The sequence below is a fragment of the Eretmochelys imbricata genome, chromosome 2 (assembly GCF_965152235.1).
Source record: "Eretmochelys imbricata isolate rEreImb1 chromosome 2, rEreImb1.hap1, whole genome shotgun sequence".
In the NCBI taxonomy this organism is placed as follows: domain Eukaryota; kingdom Metazoa; phylum Chordata; order Testudines; family Cheloniidae; genus Eretmochelys; species Eretmochelys imbricata.
The window spans coordinates 22629751-22656112 of NC_135573.1; the positions used below are offsets into that span (position 1 = coordinate 22629751).

Genomic DNA, 26362 nt, shown 5'->3' on the forward strand with positions numbered 1-26362 from the left:
CAACATTCATGATGGTAGTGCAGATCTCTGCTGGCTCCTCGCTTCTGTCAGAGATGGCAGAGACCAAAAAGTGCCGGGTGGATTTTGTGGATTTTTTTTTTTTTTTTAAGGCACAGTAATTATGGTATGTGAGTGGCATTATGGGATGAAGAAAGTTGCATGCTGAGAACTTAACCCCTTACTCTCAGACATCCTTGGGCAAGTCATTTCTATCCCAAAAGGCATTGCACTATGCAGCAATGCATGGCACACTGGGATACCTACCCATAGTGCATCGACTTTGCGTCGACCCAAACACTTCTAGTGAGTACTTGCAGTGCTGAAGCAAGCACTTATAAAAGTGCTTATAAAAATTTCAGCAGCCATATGCTGACATAACTGACAACCAAAGATGGTAGGGTAAACATGGCCTTAGTAAGGAAAACCTACTTGGTGGTAAGCAAGTGGCTTAACATTTAGGAATATATGACAGGCTTCAGGTTCACATTGTGGTAAAATCTTTGATGTAATGGGCAGTGGGGGATGGCTCCTACCTCAGAGGCTACAAGAAAGCTGTGTTAAATCAGTAGCAACCAGTCATAACAACCAGATATTCTGTTCATCCAAATGCACAGGTCTGAGGATGTTTGAGGAAACATCAGAGAAATGAGTAGTGGAGAATACAAAGAGACCTCATCCCTCACTGTCAAAGCCAGCATAGAAATCTGTTGGTCTCTCTCAACAGCAATGGTATTCAAGAAGGGACTAATCCCCTAACGAAAGAAAAAATCTGGAGCTGGATCTCCAAAGAAATCCTGATGCATTTTCTTCCCAAACCAACACAATCCTCGATATGACCAGACAAAATGAGAGTCTGTCAGAGCTTACAATTCCTGTGCAAGACTGCCTTTTCCCCCTCACCCCCTACCAGCTGCACCCAAAGTCTTAAATGGCTGTTAGCAGACAACAAGGCTTAGGTTGCGAGTAACAAATCTAAACCCATTCATGGACAAGATCACACTCAATACCTGTTCCGAGAAACAGTCCCTTGCGGAGTCCTGGAGCCTCCAGCAACAATACTGGACCACTTCTGAATTCCACAGATGACCAGCATTACCCGTTTGTGATGAATGAGGAAAGAAGGTGAAACAGAAAATTATCACTCACCTCATTCTGAGAACGACTGAACTAGTTTTTCTGAAATGTTAAAAAAAAAAAAAAAAAAAAAATCCATCTGAGGTTGACACTGGGCATAAGACATTTCTGACCAACCAGCTGAAATGTGTTAAAATTATAAGAAACTGAAAAACAGTCTTATAATGGAAAGTGGTAAGTCACATTCACTATAGGTTTCAGAGTAGCAGCCCTGTTAGTCTGTATCCACAAAAAGAAAAGGAGCACTTGGGGCACCTTAGAGACTAACCAATTTATTTGAGCATAAGCTTTCGCATCTGATGAAGTGAGCTGTAGCTCACAAAAGCTTATGCTCAAATAAATTGGTTAGTCTCTAAGGTGCCCCAAGTCCTCCTTTTCTTTTTACATTCACTATGGTTGCTCCCAGCTCCACTGGTAAAGAAACAAAGAGAACAGACCCATTCTTTTTCCTCCTTGAAGGTCACCTTTAAGAGTAGTGCCCACTCTTTTCAATGTTTCCAACACAGAAAGAAAAAAGATGTTTGAAACCCAAACGTTGCAGCACCCAGCTAATGTGTAAACTGGAAAATGAAACTATCTAGTTGGCTTGACTGCATTTATTCATTTCAGACACAAACCGCACAAATGGTGAAAAGGAAATTAGACTAAAAATAGTTGTAATAATCTGCTTCCTTAGTTAACACAACTACATTGTAACCTTAGGAGAGAGAGAGAGAGAGAAACGCACACACAGAGCCTTGGGACAGGATAGGCTTTGGCGTCTTAGTTTAGCAGCTCCCTGGGTGAGAGATGTGTGGAAGTCATCCATGTGATCACTAGCCTTCTTGTCCAATCTCTTGCCCTGATCCCTATGGCTGGAATGAAACCCTACGGGACCAATCACAGGGCAGCCTTCTGTTGTGCCAGCTTTATAAATGGTGGCAACTACCACTCCCCAGCTTCACACGCAGAGGAGAGGAGATTGTATCACTGCTAGAGCAACTCCTCCCCTTCCCTCCCCTCCTGCTCTCTGAATGCATGTATGAGAGAGAGAGAGAGACACACACACACACACACTCTGCCTATTGTCACACTGCTTTCCCACGCCCGGATCATAGCATAGATACAGAGTTATGGGGAAAACTCAGGTTTAATTTAGGGATAAAATCAGGGTCTGTGTGCTTAGAGTGGGTAGGTTTAAAGTGCTGTGTGAGTTCAAAGTTCAGTTACCCACCCCTCCCCAAAAAAAGTGCAGTAGTTTTTTAAATGCAAGATGGCGACGAGGCAGTAAGAGGAGGAGGTACTGACACAGGCTGAGTGGGAGAGAGGCAGAGAGCAGCATTTCAAGGTAGGGATTTTAGCATTCGTTGCTTTCTCAGCTGGGGGGGGCCGCATAGGGGCTGATTGGAGTGTGTGAAAGAAAGACTGAGCGAAATATCTCTGGTGGAAGCTGGGAGGTATTTCTCTCTCACATACACATTCACACATCTCCAGCCATTGCTTCTGTAACTGAAATTTGTAACTGGATTCTCCCCTTCAATTCTCAGTCACTTATAATATGGGAGAAGTGTGTTGGGATCAACAAACTCCTCACATCCTGGATTAGTGTGGGGAAATTTTACAGGAAAGAGACGTTGCCTCAAGGTTTAGCCAGAAGCAAGGAGAAAGAACTCCCCCTTGGTTTATTTCTAACCACCAAAGACAGGAAAGAGGGGATGTCTTCATGGAGATGTTTGGATACTTTTAAGATTTTTGCGATGGGAGGGGTTGAGTGTGTATTCTTCGCCTCCCTATTGTTTGTCTGCAACTGATGAGACCTATGTTGTGCGTTCTCCCTATGGTGATTTAGAGGAGGCCCTAAATACTGTTGGGGGCAGCTTTTTGGGAGAGTGGGAGGCTCTGTGTTGGGTGGGGAGGGAGTAGTACCTAAAAACTAATTACAGTTTTGAAGTGTACAAGCCTGATGATCTCTGTCCCAGGCCAATGAGATTTTTAAATCTCCTGGGAACATGCTGTAAAATCCTTCATCATGAGGTAATGTTAGGTTTGGTTTTTGTTTTGTTTTTTTTAAACTGCTGTAAAATTGCTGAAGAACCAGGGAGATTTTCTTCTTTCCCCACTTCTCTCTCCCACCTCCAAATATGAGAGTTTGGCAGCTGTGTAGAGGGGATCTTGTGTATGTTTTTGTTTTTCGCAAATGGTCGAGGAAAATTGGACAAGTCAGATGAAAAGCAGCATAATGAACTTAAATTTTTCGTAAATTTGAGGAACCCAATATGTGTGTGTTTTTTAATTTACCCGTGTTGGTCTTTTATTTAACTGATGTGGTCATGGGCTCAGATCATACAGTTCTAGCTTTCTTTAATCATCTTAAAATGTAAAATGAGTTTGCTACCTGTTCCATCTTTTCAAACAATGTTTGCAGGCAAAGTTTGTGAAATGTCATTTTTACTTTGTTTTCTGGGACATATAGATACCCAGTTCTGCATTCTGATTTTCAACTCTTCCCCAGATCAGGATGCACAGTAATAGAGATCCAAAGCACAATCAATAAACCACATACTTCGAAAAGGTGCTGGACCTCTGAAATGGGTCAGAACACCTGCAGTAGTGAACACTAACTGGTAGGTACCCATGCTTTACCTCTGAGCACTTTCATCTTTCTGGGAGGACAATTACAGTTTACCTTTCTCTGTTTGTCATTTAAAATGTAAGAAGCTGGGATGTAAATGGATTTGCAACCAGAAATAAATAGCCCTTATTTTAAAAATAATTGCACCAGTACACAGGGAGCATGTTGGAGATATTCAGAAACATGAATTTCATGAAAAAAGCTGTGAAGTGCAATCTAAATTTTCTTTTAAAGGCTCTGTGATGAAGAGGCATTAAAACTACAGTCCATTTAGACCAAAAACTTGTTTTGTTTACAAGGATTTTACAAAATCTAATATGGCAAAAAATAATGTTTAAAGTAGATTCATAGATGTGACCAGAAGGGACCACTGTGATCCTCCTCTACAACATAGACCACAAGACTCCTCTGAATTAATTCCTATTTGGATGAGATCATATCTTTTTTTAAAAAAACATCGAAGCTTAATATAGAAATTGCTAAGGATGGAGAATCCACCATAATCCATTGTAAATCATTCCAGTGGTTAATTACCTTCACTAAGTCTTACTTCCAGTCTGAATTTGTCTAGTTTCAACTTCTAGCCATTGGACCTTGTTATACCTTTGTCTATTAGAGTGAAGGGTCTTTCTACTAACAAACTTCCATTCCCCATGTAGATACTTACAGACTGTGACCTAACTTAAATCACCCCTTAATCTTTTCTTTGATAAACTGAACATCTTGAGCCCTTTGAGCCTTTCACTAGAAAGCATGTTTTCCAATTCTTTAAAAATTTTCATGGATCTTCTGAATCCTCTCCAAATTATTAACATCCTTCTTTAATTGTAGAAACCCAAAGGGGATCCAATAATCTAATAATGATTACCCCAGTGCCAAATACAGAAGTAAAATAACCTACCTAGCCCTACTTGATTGATATTCCCCTGTTTATAGATCACATTAGCCTTTTTTGTGAGAGCTCATTCAGCTGATTATGCATCATGATCCACCCTCAACCACTTTTTCAAAGTCATTGTTTCTCAGGATAGAATCCTCCATCCTGGAAGTATGAACACATTCTTTGTTTTTGTGTGACTTCACATTTTGTTGTACTGAAACACATATTGTTTGCTTGTACCCAGTTTATCAAGCAATCCAGATTGCTTTGTATCAGAGGCCTGTACCCTTCATTATTTATAACTCCCCTAATCTTTGTGTCATCTGCAAACTTAATCAGTAAGTATTTTATGGTTTCTTCCAGGTCATTGATAAAAATGTTAAATAATCTAGGGCCAAGAACTGATCCCTCTAGAAACGCACCCGCTTGATGATGAAGAGATTCCCCATTTACAGTTACATTTTGAGACCTGTCAGTTACCCAGTTTTTAGTCTATTTAATATGTGCTATGATTAAGAGTAGCGATGAAGTACCACGTTAACGTTCCCCTCAAAAGAACTGAATTCAAATTTCTTTAAGATCTTCAGTTAAAGCATTTGGATCTTAACTTAGTTTCATGTTCATATTGCAAAATTGCATCATGCAGGATCCGATCTTGTAATCTGCTGTAATCACTCTCCATATTTATGGATTTCAGTGGGAGTTGAACAAGCTGCGGATCAAGTTCACAGTTTGTAGTCACTGTTCAGGAGAGTCTTGGGGCGTGGATGACTGGAAGTAATGTCTGTCAATACGGATGGACAGAACTGAGTGAGACAGCTTGCATAGCATTGTCTTTCTTTGGTATAGCCAGCGTTCCTCTTCAAGTGTCATGAGCACTATATTAACACAGTTTGTGGAATGGTAGAAACAGGCTTTTGAACTGGAACTTTATAATCATTACAGTAATTCAGACACCTTCCAAAATAATGGAAATAAACATACTTGGCAGTTGCATAGCACTCTAAATCGTCAAAGCATGTTACAAAGCATCTTACCTAGATGTTATTAAATGTAATAATGGTACAGTTTTTGACTAAAACCTGAAAATTAGGAACACTTTTTTTCTGTATATTTAAAAATTAACCTGAACTTGAATCCTTATGTCCTTATTTTTGCTATTTGTGTATACCCTCATCATTATTTTATTGTTAAAAGTTTCCAAAAGTGCTCCAATTCACAGAACTAATAAAGACAAAGTCTGTACTCCAAAGAGCTTTCTAACTAAGGCTCTGTTCCCAGGGGCTTGTGCATGGGCATAAAGGATCACCTTGCAGGAATGGGGCCAAATAATGTTCCATATAAGGGGGGAGGGATGGCTCAGTGGTTTGAGCATTGACCTGCTAAACCCAGGGTTGTGAGTTCAATCCTTGAGGGGGCCATTTAGGGATCAGGGCAAAAATTGGGGATTGGTCCTGCTTTGAGCAGGGGGTTGGACTAGATGACCTCCTGAGGTCCCTTCCAACCTTGATATTCTATTCTATGAGTCAGGTTTGTGGGGAGAGAATAGGGGTAGGGAAGGGCCTGTAGTATAGTAATAAGATTGTACTGTTTAGGCTTGTTGCAGCAGTATACATCTTCAAAGGCCTGTACAAATTACCAGTTAATCCTTAAAATACCTATAAGGTATGGAACTATTTCCTGTTCAAATAGGAGGAAAGTCTAGCAAGGGGGGCCTAATGATGCATGGTGCTGAGTTGAGGGTGCTCTTCATCTCCCAAGGTGGATCAGCACACTGGTTAAATGTCTTGGCACAGATCACAGAGTGAGGTCTGGCCTACACTACAGGGTTAGGTTGACGTAAGCTGCCTTGCATCAACCTCGCTGTGGAAGTGTCTTCACGTAGATTTGGCTTCTGCCAATGTAAGTGCCTCTCTGCGCCGATGCAGTAACACCACCTGCCTGAGTGGCATCGAGTCACAGCTGATGTAATTAGGTTGATGCAGTGTCAATGTAGGAGTCACTGTGTTGCTTATGTGAACTATTACTAGCTTTCAGGAACCGCTCCACACTGACAATACAATCGATACAAGTGCTCCTGGTAAGGACGCTGACACACTGAGCCAACTGTGCAGACACACAAGCGATTTAATAACTGTGGTGTCGGTATGCCAACTTAAGTTAGGTCAATATAATTTTGTAGTGTAGACGTGGCCTTAGTTAGGTGAAGCCAGAATCAAAACTCAGGCGTTCCTGACTCCCAACAGTGTTCTCAGCCCACTGATTACATTAGCATCCACTGATAACTTGTTAAATTCTATGGGTGAGACTTTCAGAAGTACTCAGCATTGGCCTACCTCTGTATTAAACCCAACAGTAACTGTTAGTAGGACTGGATACTTATTTAGGCCCTGATCCTGCAAATTGCTCAGTGGAACTCTGCATGGAGACACAGGTTTACCCACACAGAAGTCTTGCCATTCCATGTGGGTGGAGCATCTGGATCTTCACACATAGAGCAGTTTGCAGGTTTGGCACCTATAACATGTATCTGCTTGGAATATATATGTAAAAACAAGTGGAAGTTAAAAAATAAATATCCAGACCTTCTTTATACATCATAAACAAACAAATACATTTTTTTAAGCTCTTGTAAGTCCCCTGTATGTATATGTATATGGAGAGAGAGACAGACACACACACCCCAAAGGGGACCTACAAAGGCGAAAATATAAAATAAAGAAGGCCTGGATGTTTATATTTAACTTGTTTTTACATAGGATAACTTATATATCTTGCTTTTGCTAGAGGAGTCTATGGGTGACTAGAGAACTAGTGAAAATAAAGCACCACAAGAAATCAAAATCTGAGCAATTTAATAGAGGAAGAGATTTGCAGTTCAAAACTTTAGGGATTTGTATTTTTTAGTTAACAAGCGTTAAATTTAACTCAGAATCTTGACAAACTGCTCCCCAGTCCTCTGGTTCTCAAAGTCCTCCGGCAAAAACAAGGAAGATAAGACCTGATTCATTTTTTTTTAAAGGCAAAAAAATAAAATTTTAACCCGTAACCTTTTTCAGACTTTTTTCACACATCAGAAGGATGCAAAATGGACTTTTTTTCCCCCCCTTTGGCAGTCACCTGTAAAGCTTTTCAAATATTTTAATTTCTATGGATTTGATCCAGCTGAAATTATCTGTGACCTGGTACAGAGGGGAAGTGTAGGTGCTTACTGATTTTTACTCCTGGGTTGGTGAATGGACTGTACTTCTGATTTTGGGGACAGTCTGTCTCCTCACTTGTAAGCACTTAAGTCCCAATACCGCAATGAGCTTCATGCAGACGGACCACTGCATCGGTGTTGATCTTATTGGCGGATCGGGACTGAAGACCACTCTAGGCTGGAGTAACTTCTCTGTGCTGTTTTGCATGGAGATGTTCAGTAATTTAGATATAAAACAAGAAAATAAAAAGCTTACTCAAACATTTCATTTAAATACCACCTTCAACTGTATCAAAATGAAAATGTAGGATTCATTCATACAGTATGCAATAGTTTCCACTGATGGATCTGACACTTCTCTCTAGAATCCAATAGAGCCAGGTTTTTGCAAAATTGCATTTAATTTCACAAGTGGAAGTTTGGGAGTTACAAAGTCATTTCACTACTTATTTTTATTACCCCTGTGAACATGTGCGGGAGAACAGAGTCGATCTTAAAAGTTTACCTTTGTCCTGCATTCAGTTTTTATATGTAATATATAAATGAGGGAAAGAGGGCACCCTTTATTTTAAGTGATTCATGCTGCCTCTAAGCATTTTGTGTGTTGCCTTCCCCAATGGAGGATTCAAACAAAAGAAGAAAAATTTGAGATTTCAGTTTTCGATTTCTTCAGTTTTCCAGGAAATCCCTAGCTGTGCAGGGATATGCAAATAGCTTTGAATTTTAAAAGCAATCTTTCTGAATTGTGTATTGATTGGATATAAAATACTAGCACTGCAATATGCAGTTTGAAACAAAAGTGAGGTTTTGTTCATTTGATGTTAACCTTTGTTTATCAGACCCCCCCAAAAAAGAAGTGGTTTCTGTTCCCATAAAACCAAACTTGCAAAATCTTCATGAACGTTTTTTAGTCTAGGTACAAAATATTTTTACCCACCCTTAGCTTGATGATGGTGGAAAAAACTAATATTGTACTTGGCTGTCAAAAAAAAAAAAATTACTCACCCTAGGCAAGTGAGCCAGTAGAATTTTGCAAGGCTAAATTCAACAACAGATGCATCTTATTCCCATGAGGTTCCCACGGTCTGCCTGTTTTCTTATGGTAAACTTTTGGACAGTCTCTTTAAATGTTCTCTTTGAATACCACACCCCTGTTTTATCCTGAAATGATTTAACTTGGGCTGATTTAATAATGAGATTAGATTTCTCTGCCTTACCTCTCCCTTTCCCAATCATACCACCTCTTCCCCCACCCCCCAAAATCACCTATCTAATACAGTAGTATAGAAACTTGCCAAGTACATTTAACCCAGGGTGGACTGATGTAAATCAGTTGTTTAAATAATTATTTAAATCAGCAAGCAGGAAACCTTGACTTAAATAACCTATTTTAATCTTGCTTTGCATTTGTACTTTTTAATTATTTTCCCAAAGAAAGGGTGATTCTCACTGGTTGGTATAATTTGGTACTTCCTTTTCCTAACCAAAAGAATACACCATATCTAGGGACCTACCAAATTCACGGTCCATTTTGGTCAATTTCACGGTCATAGGATTTTTTAAAAATATTAATTTCATGATTTCAGCTATTTAAATCAGATATTTCACGGTGTTGTAATTGTCGGAGTCCTGACCCAGAAAGGAGTTGTGGGGGGGCGGGGGTCACAAAATTATTGGGGGTGGGGTTGGGGTACTGCTACCCTTCCTTCAGAGCTGGGCAGCTGGAGAGCTGGCACCAGCAGCAGCGCAGAAGTAAGGATGGCGCTCTTACTATTGCCCCTCTTTCTTCTGCGCTGCTGCGGGCGGGCGCTGCCTTCAGAGCTGGGCGCCCAGCCAACAGCCGCTGCTCTCCAGCCACCTAGCTCTGAAGACAGCGCAGAAGTAAGGGTGGCAATACCGTGTGTCCCCTGTCCTCCCCCAAAATAACCTTGCAAGTCCCTTTTGGGTCAGGATCCCCAATTTGAGAAACGCTGGCCTCCCCTCCTTGAAATCTGTATAATACGTGGTTAAAACACACAAAAGACCAGATTTCCCAGGGGACCACCAGATTTCACAGTCTGTGACGTGTTTTTCATGGCTGTGAATTTGGTAGGGCCCTAACTATATCTATACACATTTATTTAAGCAATTATGTAGCCTAACATAAATTTATTCAGATTCTTAAGTTTTCCATTTTTTTTATGATAGAGAATGATGAATGATCCATATCTTGTTTACTAAGTGATTTAATTTTTTTACTCATGATTTGTGTCAAGCTGCACTTTGATGGAAAGTGGAATTCAATTAAAATGCACAAAAACAGCATTTTAAAATTGCTTTTATTAATTAAAAACTATATTAAATACGATGGATTCACAAGAGAAGTGTGTTTATCAAAATATTACTTGCTTTTAAAACTGATGTATTAAACAAATGAAATATCTGTAGTTAATGAATTGAACTGATAGTTTCGTCACCGTATTCTTCAAGATTTTAGAACTAGTAGATCTCCTCCTCTCACATTCTTTTTTTTAATAGATTGAAAGAGGAAAATGAGTTTTTCTGCTTTTTCGACTCCCAGTTGGTTTCTCAACTTTGAATCACCTAGTCATTGAACTGAACTACTTGAATAAACTGAAATGAAGAAAATATTCATTCTGCGTCTGCAGAAGAAGCTACTTCTGTCAAAAGCTGGTTTAGCACTTTGAACACCAGTCTCAAGTGCTTAGCCAGTGACTTTCACCAGTGCAGTGGTTTGACTTCAAAATTTCAGCAGCAAACAGGTACTGCTTGAATATTTTTTAATTAATTTACATTATTTTAATAGATTAAATTAAAGTTTAGGCCTTAACATAAATTGTTATTATCTCATTTAATTTTAAATTGATTTACTTTTAAGGGAAATAATAATTGTTAAAAATAAATGTACTTATTTAATTTTTATTTTGATCCACCCTGATTTAAACACACTGTCCCTCTACTCTGAGATTATTATTTACCTGTCCAATATAGGAATGATGCTTCATCTATTCTAAAATAATCCTCAATTATGTTACTGAGAATAGTAGTTTTAATGTTGACATATGGAGCAACAATGTAATATATAATTTAATGGAATGTTTTTAGTGTGTATTCTGTTTGGAAGGCAAGTATAAACATCAACATTAATAAGGTGATTTTTATTAAAACTGATTTGATTATTTACATCAGATGTTATACGATACAATTTGAGGTTTGAGGTTTCTTCGCCACCTCTCAGTATTATGCCGTTTGGGTCTTTGAAATAAGAGTGGATTCTGATTTCCTTGGGCAGCTTGCATTTTCCTAGTTCTTTTTCTGTTGCTTTTTAAATACAGAATCTGTTTATAACATTCTAGGGGCCTGCTCCTGTTGAAGTCAATGGTGAACTCCCTTTAACTCCAGTGGGAGGAGGATTGGACCCTAAAGCATGAGCAAGCTGCACAAATAGATTCAAATTGCCAGTATATTTTAAAACAATCTTTAAAGGGACGTTATTGGGTATTTTAAATTTTTTGTTTAAAAAGAGTACAGATCTAATTTTAATAGAAATGTTTGCATAAAAATAACGAGATTTTTTTTTTCACATTACCCTTCCTCTGCAAACTTTGCAGCATTATGCTAGTGCATGAGAACCAGTCATTATTCTATTTTCTGTATTCAGTGTAACAAAAAAAGTGAATTAAATGCAAAAAGTATGGCACGTAATAATTAAAATAACTAATTTTTTTTTCAGTTTTCACTATTCTGCTGTTGTGCTAGTAACTTCGGTAATATAATTTTTGAAAAACAAACTTCCTTATTTTAGAAAAATTATAGCATCAGGTTAAAAGGGATTTCCTCTTTTACTTTCCTGTCAGGACCTAAGAGCAGGGTTCTCTTGTTCTCCTACAAGAGTTGGTCATATGAACAACAGCTACTCTGTTTTAAAAAAAGGATGCAGCCCCCTGTATTGCCTGAATGTTAATGATGTCCTCAACTCTTTCATAAAAACATGGAATCCTGAACTCAGGTCTTGACAAGTACTCTGTTGCCTTCTTAAAATAGATCTATTTTATATTGAATATAGCTAAACTTAAAAATATATTAACTGTAAATGTTTAAGTTCAGATATTTTTTTCCAGATAAAAAATTTTCTTCACAGGTCTTGTTTACATGGGAGCTGTAGCGGTTTAACTTAAACCGATTTTTAAACTTCTTTAGTTAAACTGGTGTCCTGTGTGGATACTCTTACTTCAGTTTAAGGCCTTGTCTGCACTTTAAAAGTTTTTCCATTTATCTGTGACAGTATAGTTGCAGCTGCAAAAACCACATTAGATGCAGTTATAAGAGTATAAAAGTGCTTATATCGATATAATTTATTCTAATTTGTGAATTGAAATAAGATATATTGGAATAAAGCACCTTATACCAATATAACTGTTTCTACATGAAGGCTTTTATGAGTATAATTACCTCAGCAAAAATCACATACCCCTTGCCAACATAGTTAAGTTGGTAAAATTTCAAATATTTAGTTTAAAGCTGTTCCCAATTGACTTGAGCAAAACTGAAATACACATGTCCACACAGGGCTTTGCACTCATTGAACTAAATTGGTTTAACTAAATCAGACAACTTTCTCATGTAGACAAGACCACAGTGGAATGCTGTGGCCCTGTCTACATTACAGCTGTCTACACTACTATCTTAAAACAAATTTGTTACTACCATGATTGGCTCTAAACATGGTTTATAGCCACACGCAATGCAGATAATACTCAGTGCCAGATTCTGTCACATATTGAGTAGTCCATTATTCTTCAAGAAGTCCCATTGAAATCAATGGGAGTACTCATGGAGTAAGGTGGCAGAATCTGGCCCTCAGGTGCTATGGCAACTAATTGTCTTTTGCCTAAGGCAGAGCTTATATTGGCATGTGGTTGTCTTATAGTAACTTTTTTTTCTGAGTGGAGGGGGACCCCCTGCCTATGCAACCGGTTCTGGTAGATCCTTCTTCCTTCCGTCTCTCTGAGATAGGGTATCCCAGAATGCACTGCCACGTGCTCTGTTGCATGTTCCCCGGACATTTTGTCCTATACTGAGACACTGTAATACCTGCCCAGATTTTTCCAGAGTGCATATGTAGATACTCTGTTAGAGAACTAAAGTATGGAGAGAGAAACTTAATTGACATGTGGATGCATTCTGAAAAAGGCTGCTATGTGGACCATATTTTCTTTACCAGGTCAGAGGAGTATATCCCAGACTGGATCTGAAAACACACCATTGTACCTGTAGTGTGGACAGACTCTGTCTCTTCCCAATAGATAGGGTACAGTCCTGCTCTAGCATGGAGGTGAACTAGATGATTTGCTAGCTCTTGTCCATCTCTGATTTCTGTGATTCTGTTTGTAACTTTAAGGCTACATGTATAATCTGTTAACGGTTCAGTATAGAAAATATTTTTGTGTTGACTTCATAAAAATCAAAGATCAAATCATAATCTCTATTTTCTGCTTTGTAGAAAGTGGGGAGACTAGTCTTGTGGTCAAGCAGATAGGGGGATCAGAGCGGTCTACCTTGCTCTGGCCGCTAGGATCTTGTGCAAGTCATTTAACTTCTCAGTCCTTCAAAACGGGGCCAATCATGTTAATTGGTTGTGTTTGTAGCCTGGCTAGTATGCGTTCAAACACGTTAGCCTGCATTTTAGCAAGCATTAAGAGGGCTTTTCAATCCTATTGAGCTAATTTCACATGAGCTAACACAATTGAAAAACATCCTTTTTGCCTGTCAAGAGAGGGTCTAAGCGCCTACATTTTCCAATCTGCCCTGGTCTACACTAGGACTTTAGGTCGAATTTAGCTGCGTTAAATCGATGTAAACCTGCACCTGTCCACACGATGAAGCCCTTTATTTCGACTTAAAGGGCTCTTAAAATCAGTTTCCTTACTCCACCCCTGACAAGTGGATTAGCGCTTAAATAAGCCTTGCCGGGTTGAATCTGGGGTACTGTGGACACAATTCAACGGTATTAGCCTCCGGGAGCTATCCCAGAGTGCTCCATTGTGACCGCTCTGGACAGCACTCTCAACTCAGATGCACTGGCCAGGTAGACAGGAAAAGAAATGCGAACTTTTGAATCTCATTTCCTGTTTGACCAGCGTGGCAAGCTGCAGGTGACCATGCAGAGCTCATCAGCAGAGGTGACCATGATGGAGTCCCAGAATTGCAAAAGAGCTCCAGCATGGACTGAACGGGAGGTACGGGATCTGACCGCTGTATGGGGAGAGGAATCCATGCTATCAGAACTCCGTTCCAGTTTTCGAAATGCCAAAACCTTTGTCAAAATCTCCCAGGGAATGAAGGACAGAGGCCATAACAGGGACCCAAAGCAGTGCCGTATGAAACTTAAGGAGCTGAGGCAAGCCTACCAGAAAACCAGAGAGGCGAACGGCCGCTCCGGGTCAGAGCCCCAAACATGCTGCTTCTATGATGAGCTGCATGCCATTTTAGGGGTTTCAGCCACCACTACCCCAGCCGTGTTGTTTGACTCCTTCAATGGAGATGGAGGCAACACGGAAGCAGGTTTTGGGGATGAAGAAGATGATTATGATGAGGTTGTAGATAGCTCACAGCAAGCAAGCGGAGAAACCGGTTTTCCCGACAGCCAGGAACTGTTTCTCACCCTGGACCTGGAGCCAGTAAACCCCGAACCCACCCAAGGCTGCCTCCTGGACCCAGCAGGCGGAGAAGGGACCTCCGGTGAGTGTACCTTTTAAAATACTATATATGGTTTAAAAGCAAGCATGTGAAAGGATTAATTTGCCCTGGCATTCGCGGCTCTCATGGATGTACTCCCAAAGCCTTTGCAAAAGGTTTTTGGGGAGGGCAACCTTATTGCGTCCTCCATGGTAGGACACTTTACAACTCCAGGCCAGTAACACGTACTCGGGAATCATTGTACAACAAAGCATTGCACTGTATGTTTGCTGGCGTTCAAACAACATCCGTTCTTTATCTCTCTGTGTTATCCTCAGGAGAGTGAGATATCATTCATGGTCACCTGGTTGAAATAGGGTGCTTTTCTTCAGGGGACGCTCAGAGGTGCCCGTTCCTGCTGGGCTGTTTGCCTGTGGCTGAACAGAAATGTTCCCCGCTGTTAGCCACGGGGAGGGGGGAGGGTTGAGGGGGTAGCCACGCGGCGGGGGGAGGCAAAATGCGACCTTGGAACGAAAGCACATGTGCTATGTATGTAATGTTAACAGCAAGGTTTACCCTGAAAGAGTGTAGCCACTGTTTTATAAAATGTGTCTTTTTAAATACCCCTGTCCCTTTTTTTCTCCTCCAGCTGCATGTGTTTCCATGATCACAGGATCTTCTCCTTCCCAGAGGCTAGTGAAGATTAGAAAGAAAAAAAAACGCACTCTTGATGAAATGTTCTCTGAGCTCATTCTGTTCTCCCACACTGACAGAGCACAGACGAATGCGTGGAGGCAAATAATGTCAGAGTGCAGGAAAGCACAAAATGACCAGGAGGAGAGGTGGTGGGCTGAAGAGAGTAAGTGGCGGGCTGAAGACAGGGCTGAAGCTGAAATGTGGCAGCAGCGTGATGAGGAGTCAGGATTCAATGTTGAGGCTGCTGGAGGATCAAACCAGTATGCTCCAGTGTATGGTTGAGCTGCAGCAAAGGCAGCTGGAGCACAGACTGCCACTACAGCCCCTGTGTAACCAACCGCCCTCCTCCCCAAGTTCCATAACCTCCTCACCCAGACACCCAAGAACACGGTGGGGGGGCCTCCGGCCAACTAGCCACTCCACCACAGAGGATTGCCCAAAAAACAGAAGGCTGGCATTCAATAAATTTTAAAGCTGTAAACTTTTAAAGTGCTGTGTGGCATTTTCCTTCCCTCCTCCACCATCCCTCCTGGGCTATTTTGGTAGTCATCCCCCTATTTGTGTGATGAATGCATGAATGTGAAGCAACAATGACTTTATTGCCTCTGCAAGCGGTGATCAAAGGGAGGAGGGGAGGGTAGGTAGCTTACAGGGAAGTAGAGTGAACCAAGGGGCGGGGGGGTTTCATCAAGGAGAAACAAACAGAACTTTCACACCATAGCCTGGCCAGTCACGAAACTGATTTTCAAAGCTTCTCTGATGCGTACCGCGCCCTCCTGTGTTCTTCTAACCGCCCTGGTGTCTGGCTGCGCATAACCAGCAGCCAGGCGATTTGCCTCAACCTCCCACCCCGCCATAAACGTCTCCCCCTTACTCTCACAGATATTGTGGAGCGCACAGCAAGCAGTAATAACAGTGGGAATATTGGTTTCGCTGAGGTCTAAGCGAGTCAGTAAACTGCGCCAGCGCGCCTTTAAATGTCCAAATGCACATTCTACCACCATTCTGCACTTGCTCAGCCTGTAGTTGAACAGCTCCTGACTACTGTCCAAGCTGCCTGTGTATGGCTTCATGAGCCATGGCATTAAGGGGTAGGCTGGGTCCCCAAGGAGAACTACAGGCATTTCAACATCCCCAACAGTTATTTTCAGGTCTGGGAATAAAGTCCCTTCCTGCAGCTTTTGAAACAGACCAGAGTTCCTGAAGATGCGAGCATCATGTACCTTTCCCGGCCATCCCACGTTGATGATGGTGAAACGTCCCTTGTGATCCATCAGAGCTTGCAGCACTATTGAAAAATACCCCTTGCGGTTTATGTACTCGCCGGCTTGGCGCTCCGGTGCCAAGATAGGGATATGGGTTCCGTCTATGGCCCCACCACAGTTAGGGAATCCCATTGCAGCAAAGCCATCCACTATGACCTGCACATTTCCCAGCATCACTACCCTTGATATCAGCTGATCTTTGATAGCGTGGGCTACTTGCATCACAGCAGCCCCCACAGTAGATTTGCCCACTCCAAATTGATTCCCGACTGACCGGTAGCTGTCTGGCGTTGCAAGCTTCCACAGAGCTATCGCCACTCGCTTCTCAACTGTGAGGGCTGCTGTCATCTTGGTATTCATGCGCTTCAGGGCAGGGGAAAGCAAGTCACAAAGTTCCATGAAAGTGCCTTACGCATGCAAAAGTTTCACAGCCACTGGGAATCGTTGCAGACCTGCAACACTATGCGGTCGCACCAGTCTGTGCTTGTTTCCCGAGCCCAGAATCGGCGTTCCACAGCATGAACCTGCCCCATTAGCACCATGATGCATGCACTGGCAGGGCCCATGCTTTGAGAGAAATCTGTGTCCATGTCCTGGTCACTCACGTGACCGTGCTGACGTCACCTCCTCGCCCGGTATCGCTCTGCCAGGTTCTGGTGCTGCATATACTGCTGGATAATGCGTGTGGTGTTTAATGTGCTCCTAATTGCCAAAGTGAGCTGAGCGGCCTCCATGCTTGCCTTGGTATGGCATCCGCACAGAAAAAAGGCGCAGAACGATTGTCTGCCGTTGCTCTGACGGAGGGAGGGGCGACTGATGACATGGCTTACAGGGTTGGCTTACAGGGAATTAAAATCAACAAAGGGGGTGGCTTTACATCAATGAGTATTTCAGGCAGGACTTCACGGAGGGTTCCAATAAGAAGTGGTTACCTAAGTAATTGTTCTTATTGGAACAAGCAGGTTGGTCTGGCCTCTGATTGATATATGGCTAGATTTACCTCGCTGTACCTTCTCTGTGAGTGACTGCAGTGTGACCTAGAGGAATGAGTCCCCTAGACGGGGGAGGGGCGGAAGCAAATGAGTACAAAACAAATCTGGTCTATTTCTTGTTTTGATCCACTCCATCTATCTTTTACATCTTTGGCTGGCAGCAGACGGTGCAGAAGGATTGCCAGCCATCCACATCTCGTGGCTGCTTGGCAGAAGATGGTACAGTAGGACTGCTAGCAATCCGTATTGCCTGCCTGCTCACCATAAGATGGTTCAATAGGACTGACTGCAGGACTAAAGAGAATGACCTGGTCAAGTCACTCCAGATTTAGTCCCTGCGCCCATGTCTGCCCAGGCGCTCCTGGCCGACGTGGCCAAGAGCACCTCGGACGTGACGATGACGGCTACCAGTCCTACTGTACCATCTGCTGCCACAAGGCAATGGGTTGATGCTGCTGTGTAGCAATGCAGTATCACGTCTGCCAGCACCCAGGAGACATACGGTGACGGTTACCTGAGCGGGCTCCATGCTTGCCATAGTATGGCGTCTGCACAGGCAACTCAAGAAAAAAGGCGCGAAACGATTGTCTGCTGCTGCTTTCACGGAGGGAGGGAGGGAACGGGGGCCTGACGATATGTACCCAGAACCACCTGCGACAATGTTTTAGCCCCATCAGACATTGGGATCTCATCCCAGAATTCCAATGGGCAGCGGAGACTGCGGGAACTGTGGGATAGCTACCCACAGTGCAACACTCCGGAAGTCGACACTTGCCTCGGTACTGTGGAAGCGCTCCGCCGAGTTAATGCACTTTATGCACTTAGAGCATTTTCTGTGGGGACACACACACTCGAATATATAAAACCGATTTCTAAAAAACCGACTGCTATAAATTCGACCTAAATTTCGTAGTGTAGACATACCCTCTGTGAAAAGGGGCTGATAAATTCTCTCACAGAGGTGCTGAGACTTAGTAATTCAGTATCTATAATGTGCTTTGTGATTGTTGAAAAGTTCTTACGTGGAGAATATGGGATGTGTGACATTTATACATGTGGAGCATGTAGTGGTGCCTATTAAGGTTGCCTATTGCTTTCCATTATAAACCCATTTTCAGTTTACTTTAAATTTCTGATAGTTGGTCTCTTCTTGAGAGGTTGTTTTTTTTTTCCCCCCGGAAATTTTGGTCCAGAAAGTTTAATTTGTTTCAAGAGCAAAGTTAATGGAGGCGAAAACAGGGAGTTTTTGTCACTGTAAGTTTCCCCCCACCTTTTTCTGAACAGCTCTAGTGCCTTGGGTTGGAAGTAGGAGCTATAGTTGAAATTTGGCAGAGGAATAGCACAGGTCAGAGAAGTGCTTTCCACTGTTCCTGTAAAAATATGACCGCTACATAATAGCCATTCTTGCATATGTGATAGTTTGTAGAACATTTAGTTGTTCTGTTTTAATCATAGTATCTCAAAATTGGAACTGTTGTTACATTACACAGAATATTCTTCCAGACTGCTCTAAAGCCTTCACTATTATTCCAAAGTGATGTCATGCAGCTATAGCTCTATTTGTGGTGCAGGCAAAATGGGTCCTCTTCCTTTATCTGTCTTGATTCTTATATTGGCAACTATCACTATGGTATCTGAAATGATGCTGCTTATGTACCTGCAAATGCCATTTTTTGTAGAAGGAGCACCAAGTTGGGAGCCAGGAGTCCATGCGTTCTTGTCGCGCCTATTCCATTGACAGGTGTGAAGGATTGAAAAGTCTACAAAACTGTTGTTATTGAGCAAGGTTTCACACTACTGCTCTAGGAGAAGGCAAATATCAGTACATAGACCAACACAGGTTGCAGAAAGTCACTGCTGTCAGCGTTCATTTCCAATATAGCAGGCATATCTCATTCAGTTAGCCATACTGCCTCTCAGAAAAAATGGGAAATCTGTGCTTAGCTATGCTATTGGTAAAATGGAGCTACTTCTGTATGCCCATCTTCTCAAACTGCATTGAGATCAACAGATGAATAAATACTGTGTAAATGCGCAAAGTATTGTTTTGTTTTTAAAGAAAAACTTCAGTAGTCCTAACTCTGAATCCCTTGTTCTAGCCACTACACTGCAATCCCTTACCAAAGCCAGGAATGGACCCAACAATCCTGATGTCCACATTCTACTGCTGTCTAGAATACAGTTGCACATGAAGGACTTTCTTCTATTCATTTTTCTTTTAAAAAAATACAGACTGGATGATGTAATTATCCCTTCTGGCCCTAAACTCTGTGGGGAAGGGGAAAAAAAAAAAGAAAAAGAAAGAAAAGCTGCTCTTATGGGGCCTGACCATTAAAATGAATGAGTCTTTCCATTGCCTCCAAGGGGCTTTATCTATTAGGCTCCTAGCCCCCAGTCTCATCACAGTTCAGGTGGTGGCTTGGCAATCCCTTTCTGCTTGTGCTAAGAACATAAGAACAGCCATACCAAAGGCCCATCTAGCCCAGTATCCTGTCTGCCAACAGTGGCCAATGCCAGGTGCCCCAGAGGGAATGGACAGAACAGGTAATCTTCAAGTGATGCATCCCCTGTAACCCATTCCCAGCTTCTGGCAAACAAAGGCTAGGGACACCATCCCTGCCCATCCTGGCTAATAGCCATCAATGGACCTATCCTCCATGAATTTATCTAGTTCTTTTTTGAACCCTGTTATAGTCTTGGCCTTCACAACATCCTCTGGCAAGGAATTCCCAGGTTGACTCTGCGTTGTGTAAAAAAGTACTTCCTTTTGTTTATTTTAAACCTGCTGCCTATTAATTTCATTTGGTGGCCCTTAGTTCTTGTGTTATGAGAAGGAGTAAATAACACTTCCTTATTTACTTTCTCCACACCAGTCATGATTTTATAGACCTCTATCATATCCCCCCTCAGTCGTCTTTTCCAAGCTGAAAAAGCCCCAGTCTTATTAATCTCTCCTCATACAACAGCTGTTCCAGACCCCTAATCATTTTTGTTGCCCTTTTCTGAACCTTTTCCAAATCCGGTATATCTTTTTTGAGATGAGACAACCACATCTGCACACAGTATTCAAGATGTAGGTGTACCATGGATTTATATAGAGGCACTATGATATTTTCTCTTATTATCTGTCCCTTTCTTAATGAGTGCCAACATTCTGTTCGCTTTTTTGACTGCCGCTGCACATTGAGTGGATGTTTTCAGAGAACTATCCACAATGACTCCAAGATCTCTTTCTTGAGTGGTAACAGCTAATTTAGACCCCATCATTTTATATGTATAGTTGGAATTATGTTTTCCAATGTGCATTACTTTGCATTTATCAAATGCCATTTTGTTGCCCAGTCACGCAGTTTTATGAGATCCTTTTGTAGCTCTTCGCAGTCTGCCTGGAACTTAGCTATCTTGAGTAGTTTTGTATCATCTGCAAATTTTGCCACCTCATTGTTTACCCCTTTTTCCAGATCGTTTATGAATATGTTGAATAGGACTGGGCCCAATACAGACCCCTGGGGGACACCACTATTTACCTCTCTCCATTCTGAAAACTGACCATTTATTCCTACCCTTTGTTTCCTATCTTTTAACCAGTTAGCAGTCCACGAGAGGACCTTTCCTCTTATCCCATAATAGCTTACTTTGCTTAAGAGCCTTGGGTCAGGGACCTTGTCAAAGGCTCTCTGAAAAATCTAAGTACACTATATCCACTGGATCCCCCTTGTCCACATGCTTATTGACCCCCTCAAAGAATTCTAGTAGATTGGTGAAGCATGATTTCCCTTTACAAAAACCATGTTGACTCTTCCCCAACAAATTATGTTCATCTATGTGTCTGACAATTTTGTTCTTTACTATAGTTTTAATCAGTTAGCCCGGTACTGAAGTCAAGCTTACTGGTTGTAATTGCCGGGGTCACCTCTGGAGCCCTTTTTAAAAGTTGGCATCACATTAACTATCCTCCAGTCATTTGGTACAGAAGCTGATTTAAATGATAAATTACAGACAACAGTTAGTAGTCCTCCAGTTTCACATTTGAGTTCCTTCAGAACTCTTGGGTGAATAGCATCTGATCCTGGTGAGTTATTACTGTTTAGTTTTTCAATTTGTTCCAAAATCTCCTCTGACACCTCCATCTGGGACAGTTCCTCAGATTTGTCACCTAAAAAGAATGGCTCAGGTTTGGGAATCTCCCTCACATCCTCAACCGTGAAGACTGATGCAAAGAATTCATTTAGTTTCTCCGCAGTGGTCTTATCGTCCTTGAGTTCTCCTTTAGCAGCTTGATCGTCCAGTGGCCCCACTGGTTGTTTAGCAGGCCTCCTGCTTCTGATGTACTTACAAAAAAATTTTTTTATTACTTTTTGAGTCTTTGGCTAGCTGTTCTTCAAATTCTTTTTTGGCCTTCCTAATTATATTTTTATACTTAATTTGCCAGAGTTTATGATCCTTTTTATTTTCCTCACTAGGATTTAACTTCCACTTTTGAAAGGATGCCTTTTTGCCTCTCACTGCTTCTTTTACTTTGTTTAGCCATGGTGGCTCTTTTTTGGTTCTCTTACTAAGTTTTTTAATTTGAAGTATACATTTAAGTTGAGCTTCTATTATGGTGTCTTTAAAAAGTTTCCATGCAGCTTGCAGGGGTTTTACTTTCGGTGCTGTGCATTTTAATTTCTGTTTAACTAACCTCCTCATTTTTGTGTAGTTCCCCTTTCTGAAATTAAATGCTACAGTGTTGGGCCGCTGTGGTGTTTTCCCCGCCACAGGAATGTTAAATTTAATTATATAATGGTTACTATTACCAAGCGATCCAGCTATATTCACCTCTTGGACCAGATCCTGTACTCCACTTAGGACTAAATCAAGAGTTGCCTCTCCTCTTGTGGGTTCCAGGACTAGCTGCTCCAAGAAGCAGTCATTTAAGGTGTCAGAAACTTTATCTCTGCATCCATTACCTGAGGTGATATGTACCCAGTCAGTATGGGGATAGTTGAAATCCGCCATTAAAATTCAGTTTTTTATTTTATTTTCAGTTTTTTATTTTAATAGCCTCTCTAATCTACCTGAGCATTTCACAGTTACCATCACCATCCTGTTCAGGTGGTCTGTAATATATCCCTACTGCTATATTCTTATTATTCAAGCATGGAATTACTATCCATAGAGATTCTATGGTACGGTTTGGTTCATTTAAGATTTTTAATTCATTTGACTCTATGCTTTCCTTCACATATAGTGCAACTCCCCCACTAACACGACCTGTTCTGTCCTTCCAATATATTTTGTACCCTGGTATTACTGTGTCCCATTGATTATCCTCATTCCACCAAGTTTCTGCAATGTCTATTATATCAATATCCTCATTTAATACAAGGCACTCTAGTTCGCCCATCTTATTATTTAGACTTCTAGCATTGGTATATAAGCACTTGAAAAACTTGTCACTTTTTAGCTGTCTGCCATTACATGATGTAATTGAATGGGATTTTTTTTCTTTTGACTGTTTCTCATCAGATCCTACCTGTATTTTATCATCTTCCATCCTCTCCTCCTTATTAGGACATAAGGAATCTCCATGTAGAGATCCTCCCCTAAAGGATGTTCCTGTCCGAACCACATGCTCCTCCGCACTTGCTGGCTCCTCCCAGCCCTTAGTTTAAAAACTGCTCTACGGCATTTTTTATTTTAAGCACCAGCAATCTAGTTCCATTTTGGTTTAGATGGAGCCCATCTTTCCTGTATAGGCTCCCCCTTTCCCAAAAGTTTCTCCGATTCCTAATAAATCTAAACCCCTCCTCCCTACACCATCATCTCATCCATGCATTGAGACCCTGCAGTTCTGCCTGTCCAACTGGCCCTGCATGTGGAACTGGAAGCATTTGAAAGAATGCTACCACGGAGGTCCTGGACTTCAGTCTCTTACCTAGCAGCCTAAATTTGGCCTCCAAAACCTCTCTCCTGTCCTTCCCTATGTCATTGGTACCTACATGTGCCACGACCACTGGTTCATCCCCAGCACTACACACAAGGCTATCTAGATGTCTCGAGAGATCCGCAATCTTCGCACCAGGCAGGCAAGTCACTATGAGTTTCTCCCAGTCATTGCATACCCAGCTATCTAGGTTTCTAATGGTGTGCGTAAAGGCTCTGCAGCTCTATGAATCCTGCAACCATGCTTAATTAGAGAGCACAAACATCTGTTCATTACGAAATACAGCAGTTTGTGAATCTGGGGTGTTATTGTTAGTGTAAAGAAATGAAAAAAGATGCATGACAATGATCAACAAATTGAACAGAACACTAAAAAAATAGGTCCATATATATCAATGTGACTCTTACATATAACACTGCTTAGCTTTTTTTACTTAATTTTTTTCTTTGCTTTGTTTTTTGGGGGGAAAAGGGGAGCGCTTTTGGGGGTTTTTTTGTTTTTGTTTTTTAAATATGGGAGTGTTGTGGTTTCTTATCCCATGTTCAAATTTGAGATTCAGGATGTCATTGGCAAGTCTTCTAAAAATAAACTCCTTGCCTGAGATGACACCACATTGCTGATTGACTAATATTGCGGCTTATGAAACAAAAAGTTATTTTCACTTCTTAATTGGTGCAACTTCTCTTACATTTCATGAAAATTTCAATTTAGATAAAGTTTCTATTAATGGTGAGTGGAGAAAATGAAAATGAAAATTGCAATAAACTTGGAAATATGCGCAGAGTGCCCCACTAACTGACATTCAGCACAGAAAAAACGTTTTAACTTTTAAGAATTTATGCTGTAAGTGTGAAAGGTCCCTAGAGGCCTCCTAATTCAGCAAGAAACTTGAGCACATGGCTAACTTCAAGCATGAGTAGTCCCACTGAAGTCAATTCATGTGCTTAAGCAGCTTGTTGAATCAGGGCCAGAGCTCTGTTAGAGGAGGAATTTTGTGAAAATTTCTGGCCCTTGATTCAGTTTTCAGTTTTACTTTGTACTTCATCTTTAAGCAATAGTGTCCTCGGAGCCAGGCAGGCAGAACACCTGGAGGAATTGCCAATATAAGAGAAAACTAAAGACAATTAATTCAGCCCATCAATAATTGATAAAAGATGACCAGCCTGGTGATCATCGATACTATTAAACCATGAAAATACAGGAAGTGTAAGGAATCCTACTACTCAGGATTGACAAGTTGAAATGTTATAGGCAACTTGACAGCTGGTAAATTAAAACAAAAAGTGAAAAGTAGTTTCAGGTACTTCAGCGCCTCCTGAGTCACATACTAACGTTTCTGTTTTTACAATCACATTTTGGGTTGGTTTGTTTCTTGTTTTTGTTTGTTTTTTTTAAATTCTCTCAGCCCATGCTAGGTGAAAGTTCCATATGAGCAGGGAGACATGATTATTCACAAAGTAAACAGTATGAACACAGGGAGGAAAGAAATCTTCATTTCTTGCAATGTAAGCTGTTTCTTGTTGAATGACCAGATAAAAATTCCGATAGAAATGTGATTCCCCCCCCTTTAAATAGATTTCCTCTGTAATTCCCATTTTATTTTCCCTCAGCTTCTTACCTGTAGGAGGCAGCAGGCTTCTGTCTGTTTCGAAAATATTTATATGCAGCTTCACCGTTCACCCAACTTTTGACATTAACTGAGAACTTTTTGACACTTAAAATAATAGGAAAGGGTTAACTGGTAATGTGAACAATTTTACTTTTTTGTTTTCAGTTTTCTGAACGTAATTTTTCTCAGCAATTTCTCCTTCAGCTTTAACAGTTAAGGTTGAAGGCTGTGAACCTGCAAGGATTTTTCATATGCTGTAACTTTGAAGTCAGTGGGATTATTCGTAGTGCATAAAATTAAGCACATGTGTAAATCTTTCCAGGACTGTGGCTCAAACCTGAAAGTTCAAGGTAAAATTACAAAAGTAAGGCGTTTTTAGCAATGAGTAAAACTTAAGGGATTAAAAGACCTGATTTTTTTTTAAGGCATTTAAGCACCTAACTCCCATTTAAATCAGTGGGAGATAAGCACCCAGATACGCTTAGAAAACTGACTTTAGTAATTTTCATCTGCTGTTAGCAGCATTGTGTCAAAATAAATACGATTTTCTGAAATTACTTTATCCTTTTAAAAAATCTTATCTAATGTGGTTGACGGTATGTAAGCACAGAGCTTTCTTTATTTCATAGAACTGCTTGCACAAAGAAGCATGTTGCTTTCCTGGTAAAAAGGCTAGAGGGATGGCATAGTATGTTTAAATGTAGGTACCACAAACCAAAATAGAGACTTGGGGCTAAATTCTGCACTCACTTATAACATGTACCGCTTGAGAATTGGACTGTCAGTATGTTGGTAAGACTCTTTGGGTAATGTCTACACTATGAAATTAGGTCAATTTTATAGAAGTTGATTTTTAGAAATTGATTTTATACAGTCAATTGTGTATGTCCCCACTAAGCGCATTAAGTCAGCGAGTGTGTCCTCAATACTGGGGCTAGCATCAACTTACGGAGCAGTGCACTGTGGGTAGCTATCCCAAGTTCTTGCAGTCTTCACTGCCCATTGGAATTCTGGGTTAAGCTTCCAATGCCTGAAGGGGCAAAAACATTGTCGAGGGTGGTTTTGGGTACATGTTGTTAGTCGCTCCTTCTTCCCTCCCTCCGTGGAAAGCAACAGCAGACAATCGTTTCGCGCCCAGTCAGCTCACCACTGCTGTTGTGAGCATTGTAAACACCTCGTGCATTATCCTGGAGTATGTGCAGAACCAGGCTAAGAGACGCTAGCACGAGGACAATTGTGATGAGGACATGGACACAGATGTTCCTGAAAGCATGGGCTGTGGCAATTGGGACATCATGGTGGCAGTGGGGCTGGTTGATACAGTGGAATGCTGATTCTGGGCCCAGTAAACAACCACAGATTGGTGGGA

At 41.2% G+C, this 26362-nt stretch overlaps 1 protein-coding gene across 2 annotated transcripts in view; it reads left to right on the plus strand.

Annotated features, from left to right (window-relative positions):
* The first annotated feature begins 2186 nt into the window (after positions 1-2186).
* ZHX1 (zinc fingers and homeoboxes 1) overlaps positions 2187-26362 on the plus strand; it is a 43693-nt gene continuing 19517 nt past the window's right edge. Inside the window, exons 1-3 of one of the 2 annotated variants that reach the window (XM_077809833.1) lie at positions 2187-2461; positions 3626-3737; positions 10345-10589. The gene's annotated coding sequence lies outside the window, so the exon portion shown is untranslated. The remainder of the gene's footprint in view (positions 2462-3625; positions 3738-10344; positions 10590-26362) is intronic. The other variant, XM_077809834.1, reaches the window with a different exon arrangement.